Source organism: Anser brachyrhynchus (genome assembly GCF_964034855.1).
Source record: "Anser brachyrhynchus genome assembly, contig: SCAFFOLD_263, whole genome shotgun sequence".
NCBI classification, from domain to species: domain Eukaryota; kingdom Metazoa; phylum Chordata; class Aves; order Anseriformes; family Anatidae; genus Anser; species Anser brachyrhynchus.
The window spans coordinates 117,501-135,000 of record NW_027663817.1 but is presented as its reverse complement, the minus strand read 5'-3'; the positions used below and the strand labels follow the sequence as shown (position 1 = coordinate 135,000).

The following is a 17,500-nucleotide window of genomic DNA, read 5'->3' as shown; positions in this document are numbered from 1 at the left end:
TCGGTGGGACGGTCCGCAAAAGAAGGGCTAGCTAGCACGGCGAAGCGGAGCAGAGCGGTGCAAAGCGAGGCAAAAAAAAAAAAAAACCAAAGCTCTACGAGGAAAAACCTTGTGGCAAATCAGGCCTAGGGAACGGCAAAGGAAAAAACAGCGCCAGGAAAAGCAAAGCAGAGTAGGAAGAGCAAAGACTGCAAAGCAAAGGAAATGGGTGCCGGCGATACAAACCGAATCAAAATAAGCAGCGCTAAGGAAAGCAAATGGAAGCAAGCGCAGGGAAAGCAAAGCGGAGAAGAGCGAGGAAAAGCAAAGCGAGGAAAAGGAAAGCAAAGCGAAGCGAAGCGAAGCAAAGCGCGACAAAGGGAAGCAAAGCAAAGAAGGGCCAGGAGAAGCAAAGCAAAACAGGGCCAGGGAAGACAAAGCAGAGCAAGGCAAAACAAAGCAAAGCAGCACAGGGGAAAAGCAAAGCGGTAGTTTTTGTCCTTTGGGGAATCGCGTGATGTCGCTTAGCGTCCTCGAAAACCTCACCCGACACCGTTCCCAGCCGAATAGCAGCAGCGGGACCCACCTGGAGGCTCGCGCTCGCCAGAGAGCGGCGGGGAATGCGGAACAGACGGTGCCGGGTGGCCAGCCCTCCTGCCCCCACCCTCCGGTTGCGAGGGGACAGTCGCCGGGCTACGGGGAGGCCAAGGTGCGCGTCGTCCGAGGGTTTATGCGTTCGTAAATACACACCGATCGACTCGTCGGCAAAATCGGCGGGACGGTCCGCAAAGGAAGCCTAGCGCAGCAAAGCAGAGCAGAGCGTTGCAGAGGAAAGCGGAGCGAGACAGAGCAAAGCCCCGCTAGGGGAAAGAAAGCGGAACGAAGAAAAGCAAAGTCAAGGAGGGCCAGGAAAAGCAAAACGAAGCAGGGGGCGAGAAAAACCAAAGCAAAGGAGGTCCAGGAAAAGAAAAGCGGCGTCCTGAACACAAAGTAAAGCCAAACAGAGCAAAGCAGGGCCAGGAAAAGCAAAACAAAGAAGGGCGAGAAAAACCCAAGCAAAGGAGGTCCAGGAAAAGAAAAGAGGCGTCGTGAATACGAAATAAAGCCAAACAAAGCAAGGCAGGGCCGGGAAAAGCAAAACAAAGAAGGGCGAGAAAAACCCAAGCAAAGGAGGTCCGCGAAAAGCAAAGAGGTGCCGCGAACGCAAAGCAAAGCAAAGCAGGTCCAGGGAAAGCTAAACAAAGAGGGACAGAGAAAAAAAAAAAAAAAAAATGCAGGACCAAGGAAAGCAAGGCGATGCGGTGAATACAAAGCAGAGCAAAACAAAACAAAGCACGGCAAGGAAAAGCAAAGCAGACCAAGGCAAAGCAAAGTAGCGCGAGGAAAAGCAAAGCAGGGCCAGGAAAGGCAAAGCAAAGGACTTTGAGGCGAGGCGAAGCACAGCAGGGGTAGGAGAAGCAAAGCAAAGCAGAGAAGAAAAAGCAAAGCGGCGCCAGGAATACGAAGCAAAGCTAAGCAAAGGAAAGCGTGGCCGGAAGAAGCAAAACGTAGCAGGGCCAGGGAAGGCAAAGCAGAGCAAGGCAAAACAAAGCAAACCCTGCGAGGAAAAAGAAAGCCTTATCGGGCAAAGAAAAGTCAAGCAGGGCCAGGAAAAGCAAAAGGAATCGGGGTCAGTAAAAACAAAGCAAAACAGGGCCGGGAAAAACAGAGCGGTGCCACGAATGCAAAGCAAAGCAAAGCAGGGCCAGGAAAAGCAAAGCAAAGAAAAACAGTGCTGTGAATACGAAACGTGTAGTTCCTTAGTGTCGTCCGAAATCGCACCCCCCACCCGCCCCAGACGAATAGGGAGGGGCCCGTTGCCGGGTTACGGGGAGGCGGGCGTTCAAGAAGGCGAGGGTGTGGCAGCGGCCCCCGGTTGCTTCCGGCCGCCGGCCGCTCTGACATAAGAGGCTCCCGCTCGGTCACGAGCAGCTCGCCACCTGTGCGACTCGGTGTGGCTGGCTGCCCGGCCGGTTTGCTTTAGCTTTTTATCGTTATATAAACGATCGATAGATATTTAATATTACGTATACTACTTAAAAGTTATTACAAAAGAAAGTACTAAATAAGAGTAAATATATATATAACGAAAACATAATAAAAAGAGTAGTAGTAATAATAATCGTTGTCAGTTTCCCCCTTTACTTTTACGAATCGAGTAGTTACTTAGCGTCGTTCGCAACCCCCACCCTCCCCAGACGAATAGCAACGGGGCCCACCTGGCGGCTCGCCGGACAGCGGGGGCCACAGAATAGACCCGGCCCGGTGGCCAGATCCCTGTCCCCTCGTCCGCCAGTTCCGAGGGGACAGTCGCCGAGGTGGGGGGAGGTCAAGGTGTGCGTCTGAGGGTTTACGTGTTTCTAAATACACCGATCGACTCGTCGGCAAAATCGGTGGGACGGTCTGCAAAAGAAGCCTAGCGCAGCAAAGCAGAGCAGAGCAGAGCAATGCGGAGGAAAGCAGAGCAAGGCAAAGCAAAGCCCCGCTAGGGAAAAGAAAGTGGCATAAGAAAAAGCAAAGCACGGCCAGAAAAAACAAAGGAAAAAGGGTAAAAAAAAAAAAAAAACAAAAAACAAAAAACAAACAAACAAAAAAAAACCAAAGCAAAGTAGGGCCAGAAAAAGCAAAGCAAAGCATGGCCAGGAAAGGCAAAGCAGAGCAAAGCAGCACAAAGAAATACATAGCAGAGCCAGGAACACAAAGCAAAGCAAACAAAGGAAGGCATGGCCGGGGTGGGGGGGGGAGAAAAAAAAAAAAAATGAGGGCCAGGGAATGCAGAGGAAGGCAAAGCAAAGCAGAGCAAAGCAGCACAAAGAAATGCATAGCAGAGCCAGGAACACAAAGCAAAGCAAAACAAAGGAAGGCATGGCCGGGGGGGGGGGGGGGGGGGGGGGGCGGGGCGGGGGGAGAAGGGGGGGGGGGCGAAGAAAGAAAAAAAAAAAGAGGGCCAGGGAATGCAAAGCACAGCAATGCAAAACAAAGCAAAGCAGCACAAGACAAAGCAAAGCACTGTCTGGAATTCAAGGCAAAGTGAAGCAAAGTAAAACAAAGCAGGGCCAGAAAAGGAAAGAAAAGCAGGGGTAAGAAAAGCAAAGCAAAGCATGGCCAGGAAAGGCAAATGACAGTAAGGCAAAGCAAAGCAGAGCAAAGTAGCACAAGGAAAAACAAAGCAGGGCCAGGAAAGGCAAAGCAAAGGACTTTGAGGCGAGGCGAAGCACAGCAGGGGTAGGAGAAGCAAAGCAAAGCAGAGAAGAAAAAGCAAAGCGGCGCCAGGAATACGAAGCAAAGCTAAGCAAAGGAAAGCGTGGCCGGAAGAAGCAAAACGTAGCAGGGCCAGGGAAGGCAAAGCAGAGCAAGGCAAAGCAAAGCAAACCCTGCGAGGAAAAAGAAAGCCTTATCGGGCAAAGAAAAGTCAAGCAGGGCCAGGAAAAGCAAAAGGAATCGGGGTCAGTAAAAACAAAGCAAAGCAGGGCCAGGAAATCAAAACAAAGAAGGGCGAGAAAAACCCAAGCAAAGGAGGTCCAGGAAAAGAAAAGCGGCGTCATGAATACGAAATAAAGCCAAACAAAGCAAGGCAGGGCCGGGAAAAGCAAAACAAAGAAGGGCGAGAAAAACCCAAGCAAAGGAGGTCCGCGAAAAGCAAAGAGGTGCCAGGAACGCAAAGCAAAGCAAAGCAGGTCCAGGGAAAGCTAAACGAAGAGGGACAGAGAAAAAAAAAAATAAAAAAAAATGCAGGGCCAAGAAAAGCAAGGCGATGCGGTGAATACAAAGCAGAGCAAAACAAAACAAAGCACGGCAAGGAAAAGCAAAGCAGACCAAGGCAAAGCAAAGTAGCGCGAGGAAAAGCAAAGCAGGGCCAGGAAAGGCAAAGCAAAGGACTTTGAGGCGAGGCGAAGCACAGCAGGGGTAGGAGAAGCAAAGCAAAGCAGAGAAGAAAAAGCAAAGCGGCGCCAGGAATACGAAGCAAAGCTAAGCAAAGGAAAGCGTGGCCGGAAGAAGCAAAACGTAGCAGGGCCAGGGAAGGCAAAGCAGAGCAAGGCAAAGCAAAGCAAACCCTGCGAGGAAAAAGAAAGCCTTATCGGGCAAAGAAAAGTCAAGCAGGGCCAGGAAAAGCCAAGCAAAGAAAAACAGTGCTGTGAATACGAAACGTGTAGTTCCTTAGTGTCGTCCGAAATCGCAGCCCCCACCCGCCCCAGACGAATAGGAAGGGGCCCGTTGCCGGGTTACGGGGAGGCGGGCGTTCAAGAAGGCGAGGGTGTGGCAGCGGCCCCCGGTTGCTTCCGGCCGCCGGTCGCTCTGACATAAGAGCTCGGTCACGAGCAGCTTGCCACCTGTGCAACTCGGTGTGGCTGGCTGCCCGGCCGGTTTGCTTTAGCTTTTTATCGTTACATAAACGATCGATAGATATTTAATATTACATATACTACTTAAAAGTTATTACAAAAGAAAGTACTAAATAAGAGTAAATATATATATAACGAAAACATAATAAAAACAGTAGTAGTAATAATAATAATAATCGTTGTCAGTTTCCCCCTTTACTTTTAGCAATCACGTAGTTACTTAGCGTCGTTCGCAACCCCCACCCTCCCCAGACGAATAGCAACGGGGCCCACCTGGCGGCTCGCCGGACAGCGGGGGCCACAGAGTAGACCCGGCCCGGTGGCCAGATCCCTGTCCCCTCGTCCGCCAGTTCCGAGGGGACAGTCGCCGAGGTGGGGGGAGGTCAAGGTGTGCGTCTGAGAGTTTACGTGTTCCTAAATACACCGATCGACTCGTCGGCAAAATCGGTGGGACGGTCTGCAAAAGAAGCCTAGCGCAGCAAAGCAGAGCAGAGCAGAGCAATGCGGAGGAAAGCAGAGCAAGGCAAAGCAAAGCCCCGCTAGGGAAAAGAAAGTGGCATAAGGAAAAGCAAAGCACGGCCAGAAAAAAACAAAGGAAAGAAGGTAAAAAAAAAAAAAAAAACAAGAAAAAAAAAAACAACAAAGCAAAGCAGGGCCAGAAAAAGCAAAGCAAAGCATGGCCAGGAAAGGCAAAGCAGAGCAAGGCAAAGCAAAGCAGAGCAAAACAGCACAAAGAAATGCATAGCAGAGCCAGGAACGCAAAGCAAAGCAAAACAAAGGAAAGCATGGCCGGGGGGGGGGGGGGGGGGGCGGTGGGGGGGGGGTTGGGGGGGGGGGGGAGGGGGAAGAAAAACAAAAATGAGGGCCAGGGAATGCAAAGCACAGCAATGCAAAACAAAGCAAAGCAGCACAAGACAAAGCAAAGCACTGTCTGGAATTCAAGGCAAAGTGAAGCAAAGTAAAACAAAGCAGGGCCAGAAAAGGAAAGAAAAGCAGGGGTAAGAAAAGCAAAGCAAAGCATGGCCAGGAAAGGCAAATGAGAGTAAGGCAAAGCAAAGCAGAGCAAAGTAGCACAAGCAAAAACAAAGCAGGGCCAGGAAAGGTAGAGCAAAGGAAAGAAAGAAATTGAGGCAAGGCGAAGCACAGCGGGGGTAGGAAAACAAAGCAACGTAGAGAAGGAAAAGAGAAGCAGTGCCAGGAATACAAAGCAAAGCTAAACAAAGGAAAGCGTGGCCTGAAAAAGCAAAAGAAAGCATGCGCAGGGAAGGCAAAGCAGAGAAAGGGCAAGCAAGGCAGCACGAGGAAAACTAAAACAGTGTCAAAGAGGGAAGGCAAAGTAAAGCAAAACCAAACAAAGCACAGCCAGAAAAGCAGAGCAAGGCAAAGGAAAGCGAAGCAAAGTAGCACGAGGAAAAGCAAAGCATTGCCAGGAAAGACAAAGCAAACAAAGCAAAGCAAAGCAATCTGAGGCAAAGCAAAGCAAAGCAGGGGCAAGAACAGCAGAGGAAAGGAGAGAAGGAAAACCAAAAGTGTGCCCAGAAGAGCAGAGCAAAGCAAAGCAGAGCAAGGAAAAAGAAAGAGAAGCGAAGCAAATGTAAGGAGCTGGCGGCCAGCCCTCCTGCCGGTTCCCAGTGTCTGCGGGGCAAAGACCGCAGGGCCCTCATGCCGGGTAGAGCTGGCGGCCAGACTCGGACGGTGGCTGTACCCTGCTCGCCCGCTCCCCGGCCTCCCTGAACCCTCATAGTCCGCCGTGACAGCGGGCAAGAACCATGTCTTGCTTTACCTGTTTTTTTTTTTTTTTTCCCCTGCATTTATTTATTTATTTATTCTTGCCTTCCATCCACTGTAGTTGTGGGAATCATGTATTTACTGATCGTCGTTCAAAACCTCACCCAACACCGTCCCCAGACGGGGAGCAGTGGGGACCGCGTAGCGGCAGGCCACACGGCTGGGGCCACAGGACTGACCATGTCGGGTGGCCGGGCCTGCTGCCCCCACCCTCGAGTTGTGAGGGGACAGTGTCCGGGCTGCGGGGAGGCCCAGCTGTGTGTCCGAGGGTTTATGCGTTCCTAAATATACCGATAGCCTCATTGGCAAAATTGGCGGGACAGTCTGCAAAGGAAGCCTAGCGCAACACAGGACAGCAGAGCAATGAAGAGGAAAGCCGAGCAAGGCAAAGCAAAGCAGTGCAAACTCGTACAAGGAAAGTCCCAGCAGTGCCAGGAAAGGTAGAGCAAAGTAACGAAAGCAGTTTGAGGAGGCAAGGCAAAGCACAGCAGGGGTAGGAAAAGCAAAGCAGAGCAGAGAAGGTAAAGCAAAGCCGTGGCAGGAATACAAAGCAAAGCAAAACAAAGGAAAGCGTGGCCTGAAAAAGCAAAAGAAAACATGGCCATTGGAGGTAAACTAGAGCAAGGCAAAGCAAAGCAAAGCAAAGCGAAGTAGCACGAGGAAAAGCAAAGCATTGCCAGGAAAGACAAAGCAAACAAAGCAAAGCAAAGCAATCTGAGGCAAAGCAGAGCAAAGCAGGGGCAGGAACAGCAGAGGAAAGTAGAGAAGGAAAAGCAAAAGTGTGCCCGGAAGAGCAGAGCAGAGCAGAGCAAAGCAGAGCAAGGAAAAAGAAAGAGAAGCGAAGCAAATGGAAGGAGCTGGCGGCCAGCCCTCCTGCCGGTTCCCAGTGTCTGCGGGGCAAAGACCGCAGGGCCCTCATGCCGGGTAGAGCTGGCGGCCAGACTTGGACGGTGGCTGTACCCTGCTCGCCCGCTCCCCGGCCTCCCTGACACCTCATAGTCCGCCGTGACAGCGGGCAAGAAGCATGTCTTGCTTTACCTGGTTTTATCTTTATTTCTTTCTTTATTTATTTATTTATTGTTGCCTTCCATCCACTGTAGTTGTGGGAATCATGTAGTTACTTACCGTCGTTGAAAACCTCACCCAACGCCGTCCCCAGACGAATAGCAGTGGGGCCCGCCTAGCGGCAGGCCACACGGCTGGGGCCACAGAACTGACCATGTCGGGTGGCCGGGCCTGGTGCCCCCACCCTCGAGTTGCGAGGGGACAGTGTCCGGGCTGCGGGGAGGCCCAGCTGTGTGTCTGAGGGTTTATGCGTTCCTAAATATACCGATCGCCTCATCGGCAAAATCGTCGGGACGGTCTGCAAAGGAAGCCTAGCGCAGCACAGGAGAGCAGAGAAACGAAGAGGAAAGCCGAGCAAGGCAAAGCAAAGCAGTGCAAACTGGTACAAGGAATGTCCCAGCAGTGCCAGGAACCGTAGAGCAAAGTAAAGAAAGCAGTTTGAGGCGAGGCAAAGCACAGCAGGGGTAGGAAAAGCAAAGCAGAGCAGAGAAAGTAAAACCAAGATGTGCCAGGAATAAAAGCAGAGCAAGACAAAGGAAAGGGTGGCCTGAAAAAGCATGGCCAGGAGAAGCAAAGCGCGGCGAGGAAAACCAAAGCCAAAAGGTCCAAAAATAAAACAAAGCAATGCAATGAATATGTATCTAAAGTAAAAAAAAAAAAATAAAAAATAAAAAAAAAAGGCAAAAAAAACCAACAAGCAAAGCAGGGCCAGGAAAAGCAAAGTAAAGCGTGTCCAGGAAAGGCAAAGCAGTGCAAGGCAGAGCAAAGGAAAGGAAAGTAGCACAAGGAAAAGCAAAGCAGTGCCAGGAAATGTAGAGCAAAAGAAAGAAAGCAGTTTGAGGAGGCAAGGCAAAGCACAGCAGGGGTAGGAAAAGAAAGCAACGTAGAGAAGGAAAAGGAAAGCAGTGCCAGGAATACAAAGCAAAGCAAAACAAAGGAAAGCATGGCCTGAAAAAGCATGGCCAGGAAAGGCAAAGCAGAGCAAGGCAAAGCAAAGCAGTGCGAACTCGTACAAGGAAAGTCCCAGCAGTGCCAGGAAACGTAGAGCGAAGTAAAGAAAGCAGTTTGAGGCGAGGCAAAGCACAGCAGGGGTAGGAAAAGCAAAGCAGAGCAGAGAAGGTAAAACCAAGAGGTGCCAGGAATACGAAGCAAAGGAAAACAAAGGAAAGCATGGCCTGAAAAAGCATGGCCAGGAAAGGCAACGCAGAGCAAGGCAAAGCAAAGCAGTGCAAACTCGTACAAGGAAAGTCCCAGCAGTGCCAGGAACCGTAGAGCAAAGTTACGAAAGCAGTTTGAGGCGAGGCAAAGCACAGCAGGGGTAGGAAAAGCAAAGCAGAGCAGAGAAAGTAAAACCAAGAGGTGACAGGCATACGAAGCAAAGGAAAACAAAGGAAAGCATGGCCTGAAAAAGCATGGCCAGGAAAGGCAACGCAGAGCAAGGCAAAGCAAAGCAGTGCAAACTCGTACAAGGAAAGTCCCAGCAGTGCCAGGAAAGGTAGAGCAAAGTTACAAAAGCAGTTTGAGGAGGCAAGGCAAAGCACAGCAGGGGTAGGAAAAGCAAAGCAGAGCAGAGAAAGTAAAACCAAGAGGTGCCAGGAATACAAAGCGAAGCAAGACAAAGGAAAGCATGGCCCGAAAATGCAGGGTCAGGAAAGGCAACGCAGAGCAAGGCAAAGCGAAGCAGTGCAAACTCGTACAAGGAAAGTCCCAGCAGTGCCAGGAAACGTAGAGCAAAGTAAAGAAAGCAGTTGGAGGCGAGGCAAAGCAGAGCAGGGGTAGGAAAAGCAAAGCAGAGCAGAGAAGGTAAAGCAAAGCCGTGGCAGGAATACAAAGCGAAGCAAAACAAAGGAAAGCATGGCCTGAAAAAGCATGGCCAGGAAAGGCAAAGCAGAGCAAGGCAAAGCGAAGCAGTGCAAACTTGTACAAGGAAAGTCCCAGCAGTGCCAGGAAAGGTAGAGCAAAGTAAAGAAAGCAGTTGGAGGCGAGGCAAAGCACAGCAGGGGTAGGAAAAGCAAAGCAGAGCAGAGAAGGTAAAGCAAAGCCGTGGCAGGAATACAAAGCGAAGCAAAACAAAGGAAAGCATGGCCTGAAAAAGCATGGCCAGGAAAGGCAAAGCAGAGCAAGGCAAAGCAAAGCATTGCAAACTCGTACAAGGAAAGTCCCAGCAGGGCCAGGAAACGTAGAGCAAAGTAAAGAAAGCAGTTTGAGGCGAGGCAAAGCACAGCAGGGGTAGGAAAAGCAAAGCAGAGCAGAGTAGGTAAAACCAAGAAGCGCCAGGAATACGAAGCAAAGGAAAACAAAGGAAAGCATGGCCTGAAAAAGCATGGTCAGGAAAGGCAACGCAGAGCAAGGCAAAGCGAAGCAGTGCAAACTTGTACAAGGAAAGTCCCAGCAGTGCCAGGAAACGTAGAGCAAAGTAACGAAAGCAGTTTGAGGCGAGGCAAAGCACAGCAGGGGTAGGAAAAGCAAAGCAGAGCAGAGAAAGTAAAACCAAGAGGTGCCTGGAATAAAAAGCAAAGCAAAACAAAGGAAAGCGTGGCCGGAAAAAGCACGGCCAGGAAAGGCAACGCAGAGCAAGGCAAAGCAAAGCAGTGCAAACTCGTACAAGGAAAGTCCCAGCAGTGCCAGGAAACGTAGAGCAAAGTAAAGAAAGCAGTTGGAGGCGAGGCAAAGCAGAGCAGGGGTAGGAAAAGCAAAGCAGAGCAGAGAAGGTAAAGCAAAGCCGTGGCAGGAATACAAAGCGAAGCAAAACAAAGGAAAGCATGGCCTGAAAAAGCATGGTCAGGAAAGGCAACGCAGAGCAAGGCAAAGCGAAGCAGTGCAAACTCGTACAAGGAAAGTCCCAGCAGTGCCAGGAAAGGTAGAGCAAAGTAAAGAAAGCAGTTGGAGGCGAGGCAAAGCAGAGCAGGGGTAGGAAAAGCAAAGCAGAGCAGAGAAAGTAAAACCAAGAGGTGCCAGGAATACGAAGCGAAGCAAAACAAAGGAAAGCATGGCCTGAAAAAGCATGGTCAGGAAAGGCAAAGCAGAGCAAGGCAAAGCGAAGCAGTGCAAACTTGTAAAAGGAAAGTCCCAGCAGTGCCAGGAAACGTAGAGCAAAGTAAAGAATGCAGTGTGAGGCGAGGCAAAGCACAGCAGGGGTAGGAAAAGCAAAGCAGAGCAGAGAAAGTAAAACCAAGAGGTGCCAGGAATACGAAGCGAAGCAAGACAAAGGAAAGCGTGGCCTGAAAAAGGGTGGCCAGGAAAGGCAAAGCAGAGCAAGGCAAAGCAAAGCAGTGCAAACTCGTACAAGGAAAGTCCCAGCAGTGCCAGGAACCGTAGAGCAAAGTTACGAAAGCAGTTTGAGGCGAGGCAAAGCACAGCAGGGGTAGGAAAAGCAAAGCAGAGCAGAGAAAGTAAAACCAAGATGTGCCAGGAATAAAAGCAGAGCAAGACAAAGGAAAGGGTGGCCTGAAAAAGCATGGCCAGGAGAAGCAAAGCGCGGCGAGGAAAACCAAAGCCAAAAGGTCCAAAAATAAAACAAAGCAATGCAATGAATATGTATCTAAAGTAAAAAAAAAAAATAAAAAATAAAAAAAAAAGGCAAAAAAAACCAACAAGCAAAGCAGGGCCAGGAAAAGCAAAGTAAAGCGTGTCCAGGAAAGGCAAAGCAGTGCAAGGCAGAGCAAAGGAAAGGAAAGTAGCACAAGGAAAAGCAAAGCAGTGCCAGGAAATGTAGAGCAAAAGAAAGAAAGCAGTTTGAGGAGGCAAGGCAAAGCACAGCAGGGGTAGGAAAAGAAAGCAACGTAGAGAAGGAAAAGGAAAGCAGTGCCAGGAATACAAAGCAAAGCAAAACAAAGGAAAGCATGGCCTGAAAAAGCATGGCCAGGAAAGGCAAAGCAGAGCAAGGCAAAGCAAAGCAGTGCGAACTCGTACAAGGAAAGTCCCAGCAGTGCCAGGAAACGTAGAGCAAAGTAAAGAAAGCAGTTTGAGGCGAGGCAAAGCACAGCAGGGGTAGGAAAAGCAAAGCAGAGCAGAGAAGGTAAAACCAAGAGGTGCCAGGAATACGAAGCAAAGGAAAACAAAGGAAAGCATGGCCTGAAAAAGCATGGCCAGGAAAGGCAACGCAGAGCAAGGCAAAGCAAAGCAGTGCAAACTCGTACAAGGAAAGTCCCAGCAGTGCCAGGAAACGTAGAGCAAAGTAAAGAAAGCAGTTTGAGGCGAGGCAAAGCACAGCAGGGGTAGGAAAAGCAAAGCAGAGCAGAGAAGGTAAAACCAAGAGGCGCCAGGAATACGAAGCAATGGAAAACAAAGGAAAGCATGGCCTGAAAAAGCATGGTCAGGAAAGGCAACGCAGAGCAAGGCAAAGCGAAGCAGTGCAAACTTGTACAAGGAAAGTCCCAGCAGTGCCAGGAAACGTAGAGCAAAGTAACGAAAGCAGTTTGAGGCGAGGCAAAGCACAGCAGGGGTAGGAAAAGCAAAGCAGAGCAGAGAAAGTAAAACCAAGAGGTGCCAGGAATACAAAGCAGAGCAAGACAAAGGAAAGCGTGGCCTGAAAAAGCGTGGCCAGGAAAGGAAAAGCAGAGCAAGGCAAAGCGAAGCAGTGCAAACTCGTACAAGGAAAGTCCCAGCAGTGCCAGGAAAGGTAGAGCAAAGTTACAAAAGCAGTTTGAGGAGGCAAGGCAAAGCACAGCAGGGGTAGGAAAAGCAAAGCAGAGCAGAGAAGGTAAAACCAAGAGGTGCCAGGAATACGAAGCGAAGCAAAGCAAGACAAAAGAAAGCGTGGCCTGAAAAAGCAAAAGAAAACATGGCCAGTGGAGGCAAAGCAGAGCAAGGCAAAGCAAAGCAAAGCAAAGTAGCACGAGGAAAAGCAAAGCATTGCCAGGAAAGACAAAGCAAACAAAGCAAAGCAAAGCAATCTGAGGCAAAGCAGAGCAAAGCAGGGGCAAGAACAGCAGAGGAAAGTAGAGAAGGAAAAGCAAAAGTGTGCCCGGAAGAGCAGAGCAGAGCAAAGCAAAGCAGAGCAAGGAAAAACAAAGAGAAGCGAAGCAAATGTAAGGAGCTGGCGGCCAGCCCTCCTGCCGGTTCCCAGTGTCTGCGGGGCAAAGACCGCAGGGCCCTCATGCCGGGTAGAGCTGGCGGCCAGACTCGGACGGTGGCTGTACCCTGCTCGCCCGCTCCCCGGCCTCCCTGACACCTCATAGTCCGCCGTGACAGCGGGCAAGAACCATGTCTTGCTTTACCTGGTTTTATCTTTATTTATTTATTTATTTATTTATTTATTTATTGATTGTTGCCTTCCATCCACTGTAGTTGTGGGAATCATGTAGTTACTGATCGTCGTTCAAAACCTCACCCAACACCGTCCCCAGACGGGGAGCAGTGGGGACCGCCTAGCGGCAGGCCACACGGCTGGGGCCACAGAACTGACCATGTCGGGTGGCCGGGCCTGCTGCCCCCACCCTCGAGTTGCAAGGGGACAGTGTCCGGGCTGCGGGGAGGCCCAGCTGTGTGTCTGAGGGTTTATGCGTTCCTAAATATACCGATAGCCTCATTGGCAAAATCGTCGGGACGGTCTGCAAAGGAAGCCTAGAGCAACACAGGACAGCAGAGCAATGAAGAGGAAAGCCGAGCAAGGCAAAGCAAAGCAGTGCAAACTTGTACAAGGAAAGTCCCAGCAGTGCCAGGAAACGTAGAGCAAAGTAAAGAAAGCAGTTGGAGGCGAGGCTAAGCAGAGCAGGGGTAGGAAAAGCAAAGCAGAGCAGAGAAGGTAAAGCAAAGCCTTGGCAGGAATACAAAGCGAAGCAAGACAAAGGAAAGCATGGCCTGGAAAAGCATGGTCAGGAAAGGCAACGCAGAGCAAGGCAAAGCGAAGCAGTGCAAACTTGTACAAGGAAAGTCCCAGCAGTGCCAGGAAACGTAGAGCAAAGTAACGAAAGCAGTTTGAGGCGAGGCAAAGCACAGCAGGGGTAGGAAAAGCAAAGCAGAGCAGAGAAAGTAAAACCAAGAGGTGCCAGGAATACAAAGCGAAGCAAGACAAAGGAAAGCATGGCCCGAAAATGCAGGGTCAGGAAAAGCAAAGCGCGGCCAGGAAAACCAAAGTAAAAAGGTCCAGAAATAAAACAAAGCAATGCAATGAATATATATCTAAAGTAAAAAAAAAAAAAAAAAAAAAAAAAAAAAAAAAGGGCAAAAAAAAAACCAAGCAAAGCATGGCCAGGAAAAGCAAAGTAAAGCGTGTCCAGGAAAGGCAAAGCAGTGCAAGGCAGAGCAAAGCAAAGGAAAGTAGCACAAGGAAAAGCAAAGCAGTGCCAGGAAATGTAGAGCAAAAGAAAGAAAGCAGTTTGAGGAGGCAAGGCAAAGCACAGCAGGGGTAGGAAAAGCAGAGCAGAGCAGAGAAAGTAAAACCAAGAGGTGCCTGGAATAAAAAGCAAAGCAAAACAAAGGAAAGCGTGGCCGGAAAAAGCACGGCCAGGAAAGGCAACGCAGAGCAAGGCAAAGCAAAGCAGTGCAAACTCGTACAAGGAAAGTCCCAGCAGTGCCAGGAAACGTAGAGCAAAGTAAAGAAAGCAGTTTGAGGCGAGGCTAAGCAGAGCAGGGGTAGGAAAAGCAAAGCAGAGCAGAGAAGGTAAAGCAAAGCCGTGGCAGGAATACAAAGCGAAGCAAAACAAAGGAAAGCATGGCCTGAAAAAGCATGGTCAGGAAAGGCAACGCAGAGCAAGGCAAAGCGAAGCAGTGCAAACTCGTACAAGGAAAGTCCCAGCAGTGCCAGGAAAGGTAGAGCAAAGTAAAGAAAGCAGTTGGAGGCGAGGCAAAGCAGAGCAGGGGTAGGAAAAGCAAAGCAGAGCAGAGAAAGTAAAACCAAGAGGTGCCAGGAATACGAAGCGAAGCAAGACAAAGGAAAGCGTGGCCTGAAAAAGCATGGCCAGGAAAGGCAAAGCAGAGCAAGGCAAAGCAAAGCATTGCAAACTCGTACAAGGAAAGTCCCAGCAGGGCCAGGAAACGTAGAGCAAAGTAAAGAAAGCAGTTTGAGGCGAGGCAAAGCACAGCAGGGGTAGGAAAAGCAAAGCAGAGCAGAGTAGGTAAAACCAAGAAGCGCCAGGAATACGAAGCAAAGGAAAACAAAGGAAAGCATGGCCTGAAAAAGCATGGTCAGGAAAGGCAACGCAGAGCAAGGCAAAGCGAAGCAGTGCAAACTTGTACAAGGAAAGTCCCAGCAGTGCCAGGAAACGTAGAGCAAAGTAACGAAAGCAGTTTGAGGCGAGGCAAAGCACAGCAGGGGTAGGAAAAGCAAAGCAGAGCAGAGAAAGTAAAACCAAGAGGTGCCAGGAATACAAAGCGAAGCAAGACAAAGGAAAGCATGGCCCAAAAATGCAGGGTCAGGAAAAGCAAAGCGCGGCCAGGAAAACCAAAGTAAAAAGGTCCAGAAATAAAACAAAGCAATGCAATGAATATATATCTAAAGTAAAAAAAAAAAAAAAAAAAAAAAAAAAAAAGGCAAAAAAAAAACCAAGCAAAGCAGGGCCAGGAAAAGCAAAGTAAAGCGTGTCCAGGAAAGGCAAAGCAGTGCAAGGCAGAGCAAAGCAAAGTGAAGTAGCACAAGGAAAAGCAAAGCAATGCCAGGAAAGACAGAGCAAACAAAGCAAAGCAAAGCAATCTGAGGCAAAGCAAAGCAAAGCAGGGGCAAGAAAAGCAGAGCAAAGTAGAGAAGGAAAAGCAAAAGTGTGCCCGGAAGAGCAGAGCAAAGCAAAGCAGAGCAAGGAAAAAGAAAGAGAAGCGAAGCAAATGTAAGGAGCTGGCGGCCAGCCCTCCTGCCGGTTCCCAGTGTCTGCGGGGCAAAGACCGCAGGGCCCTCATGCCGGGTAGAGCTGGCGGCCAGACTCGGACGGTGGCTGTACCCTGCTCGCCCGCTCCCCGGCCTCCCTGACACCTCATAGTCCGCCGTGACAGTGGGCAAGAACCATGTCTTGCTTTACCTGGTTTTATCTTTATTTATTTATTTATTTATTGATTGTTGCCTTCCATCCAATGTAGTTGTGGGAATCATGTAGTTACTGATCGTCGTTCAAAACCTCACCCAACACCGTCCCCAGACGGGCAGCAGTGGGGACCGCCTAGCGGCAGGCCACACGGCTGGGGCCACAGAACTGACCATGTCGGGTGGCCGGGCCTGCTGCCCCCACCCTCGAGTTGCGAGGGGACAGTGTCCGGGCTGCGGGGAGGCCCAGCTGTGTGTCTGAGGATTTATGCGTTCCTAAATATACCGATCGCCTCATCGGCAAAATCGTCGGGACGGTCTGCAAAGGAAGCCTAGCGCAGCACAGGAGAGCAGAGAAATGAAGAGGAAAGCCGAGCAAGGCAAAGCAAAGCCCTGCTAGGGAAAAGAATGCGGCATAATGAAAAGAAATGACAAGCAGGGCCAGGCAAAGCAAAGCGCGGCCAGGAAAACCAAAGCCAAAAGGTCCAAAAATAAAACAAAGCAATAAAATGAATATGTATCTATATTAACAAAAAAAAAAAAAAAGAAGAAGAAGAAAAAAAGAAACAACAACAACAACAACAAAAAAGCAAAGCAATCTGAGGCAAAGCAATCTGAGGCAAAGGAAAGCAAAGCAGGGGCGAGAACAGCAGAGGAACGCAGAGAAGGAAAAGCAAAACTGTGCCCGGAAGAGCAGAGCAAAGCAAAGCAAAGCAAGGAGAAACAAAGAGAAGCGAAGCAAATGCAAGGAGCTGGCGGCCAGCCCTCCTGCCGGTTCCCGGCGTCTGCGGGGCAAAGACCGCAGGGCCCTCATGCCGGGTACGGTCGGCAGTGCAAAGGGAAGAAATGCGAGACGAAGGAAAGCGTCGGAAGGAAAAGAAAGCCTTATCAGGAAAAGCAGAGTCAAGCAGGGTCAGGAAAAGCAACGCGTAGCAGTGGCAGGAGAAGCATATCGAAGCAAAACAGTGCTGTGAAAACGAAACGTGTAGTTGCTTAGCGTGGTGCAAAGTCGCTCCCCCCCAGCCCAACCCGCCCCAGGCGAATAGGGGCCGGTAGCCGGGCTACGGGGAGGCGGGTGTTCGAGAAGGCGAGCTCGCGGCCGCGGCCCCCGGTTGCCTCGGGCCGCCCGTCGCTCTGACGTCAGAGGCAAACGCCTGGCCGAGAACGGCGTCCGGGTCTACCCGGAAGCCGAAGGACGCATGCGCGCGCATGTCCAAAGGCGTCCGTCGGTCGGTCGGTCGGTCAAGCGATTCCCGAGTGGGTCCGCCCAGGCGAAAAGCACCGAAAAGTGCCGGAAAGGTGCGAAAAGGCCCGAAAAGGTCCGAAAAGGGCCGGAACGGCCTGTACGAAAAGCGAAGGAAGGCAGACCGACCGACGGCGTTCGGTCCCGGCCGGCGGGTCTGCCGGTGTCCTCCTGCGGTTGCCGGGTGTACCGCGTCCTCCTGTGGCCGCCTAGTCTCCCCGTGTCCTCCTGCGGCCGCCGGGTCTATGCGGTCGCCGTGTTTGCATAGCCCGTGGCGACCTGTAGGGGTCGCTGCAGCGGGGCCGGCCGCGAGAACGGCGTCGGGGTCTGCCCGGCACCGGCGGACGCGCGCGCGCACGTCCAAAGGCATCCGTCTGTCGGTCGGTCGCGCGGTTCCCGAGTGGGTCCGTCCACGCGAAAAGCACCGAATAGCGCCGGAAAGGGCCGAAAAGGTCCGAAAAGGTCCGAAAAGGGCCGGAACGGCCCGTACGAAAAGCGAAGGAAGGCAGACCGACCGACGGCGTTCGGTCCCGGCCGGCGGGTCTGCCGGTGTCCTCCTGCGGTCGCCGGGTGTGCCGCGTCCTCCTGTGGCCGCCTAGTCTCCCCGTGTTCTCCTGCGGCCGCCAGGTCTACCGGGCCCCCCCGCGCCCCCTCGCGGCCGCCTGACGTACCCGTGTCCTCTCGCGGCCGCCAGGTCTACCCGGCCGCGGTCGCCATGTTTGCGTAGCCCGTGGCGACCTGTAGGGGTCGCTGCAGCGGGGCCGGCCGCGAGAACGGCGTCGGGGTCTGCCCGGCACCGACGGGCGCGCGCGCGCGCGCGCGCGTCCGAAGGCATCCGTCTGTCGGTCGGTCGCGCGGTTCCCGAGTGGGTCCGTCCACGCGAAAAGCATCGAAAAGCGCCGGAAAGGTCCGAAAAGGCCCGAAAAGTTCCGAAAAGGGCCGGAACGGCCCGTGCGAAAAGCGAAGGAAGGCAGACCGACGGCGTTCGCTCCCGGCCGGCGGGTCTCCCCGTGTCCTCCCGCGGTCGGGAGGTGTACCGTGTCCCCCTGTGGCCGCCTGGTCTACCCGTGTCCTACCGAGGGCGCCCCG

At 51.5% G+C, this 17,500-nt stretch overlaps 1 protein-coding gene across 1 annotated transcript in view; it reads right to left on the bottom strand.

Moving 5' to 3' along the window:
- The window catches only part of LOC308186786 (uncharacterized protein), a gene marked incomplete at its 5' end in the record, with an annotated part of 130,094 nt that overhangs the window by 31,922 nt on the left and 80,672 nt on the right, over positions 1-17,500 (bottom strand). The gene's annotated exons all lie outside the window — the stretch shown is intronic.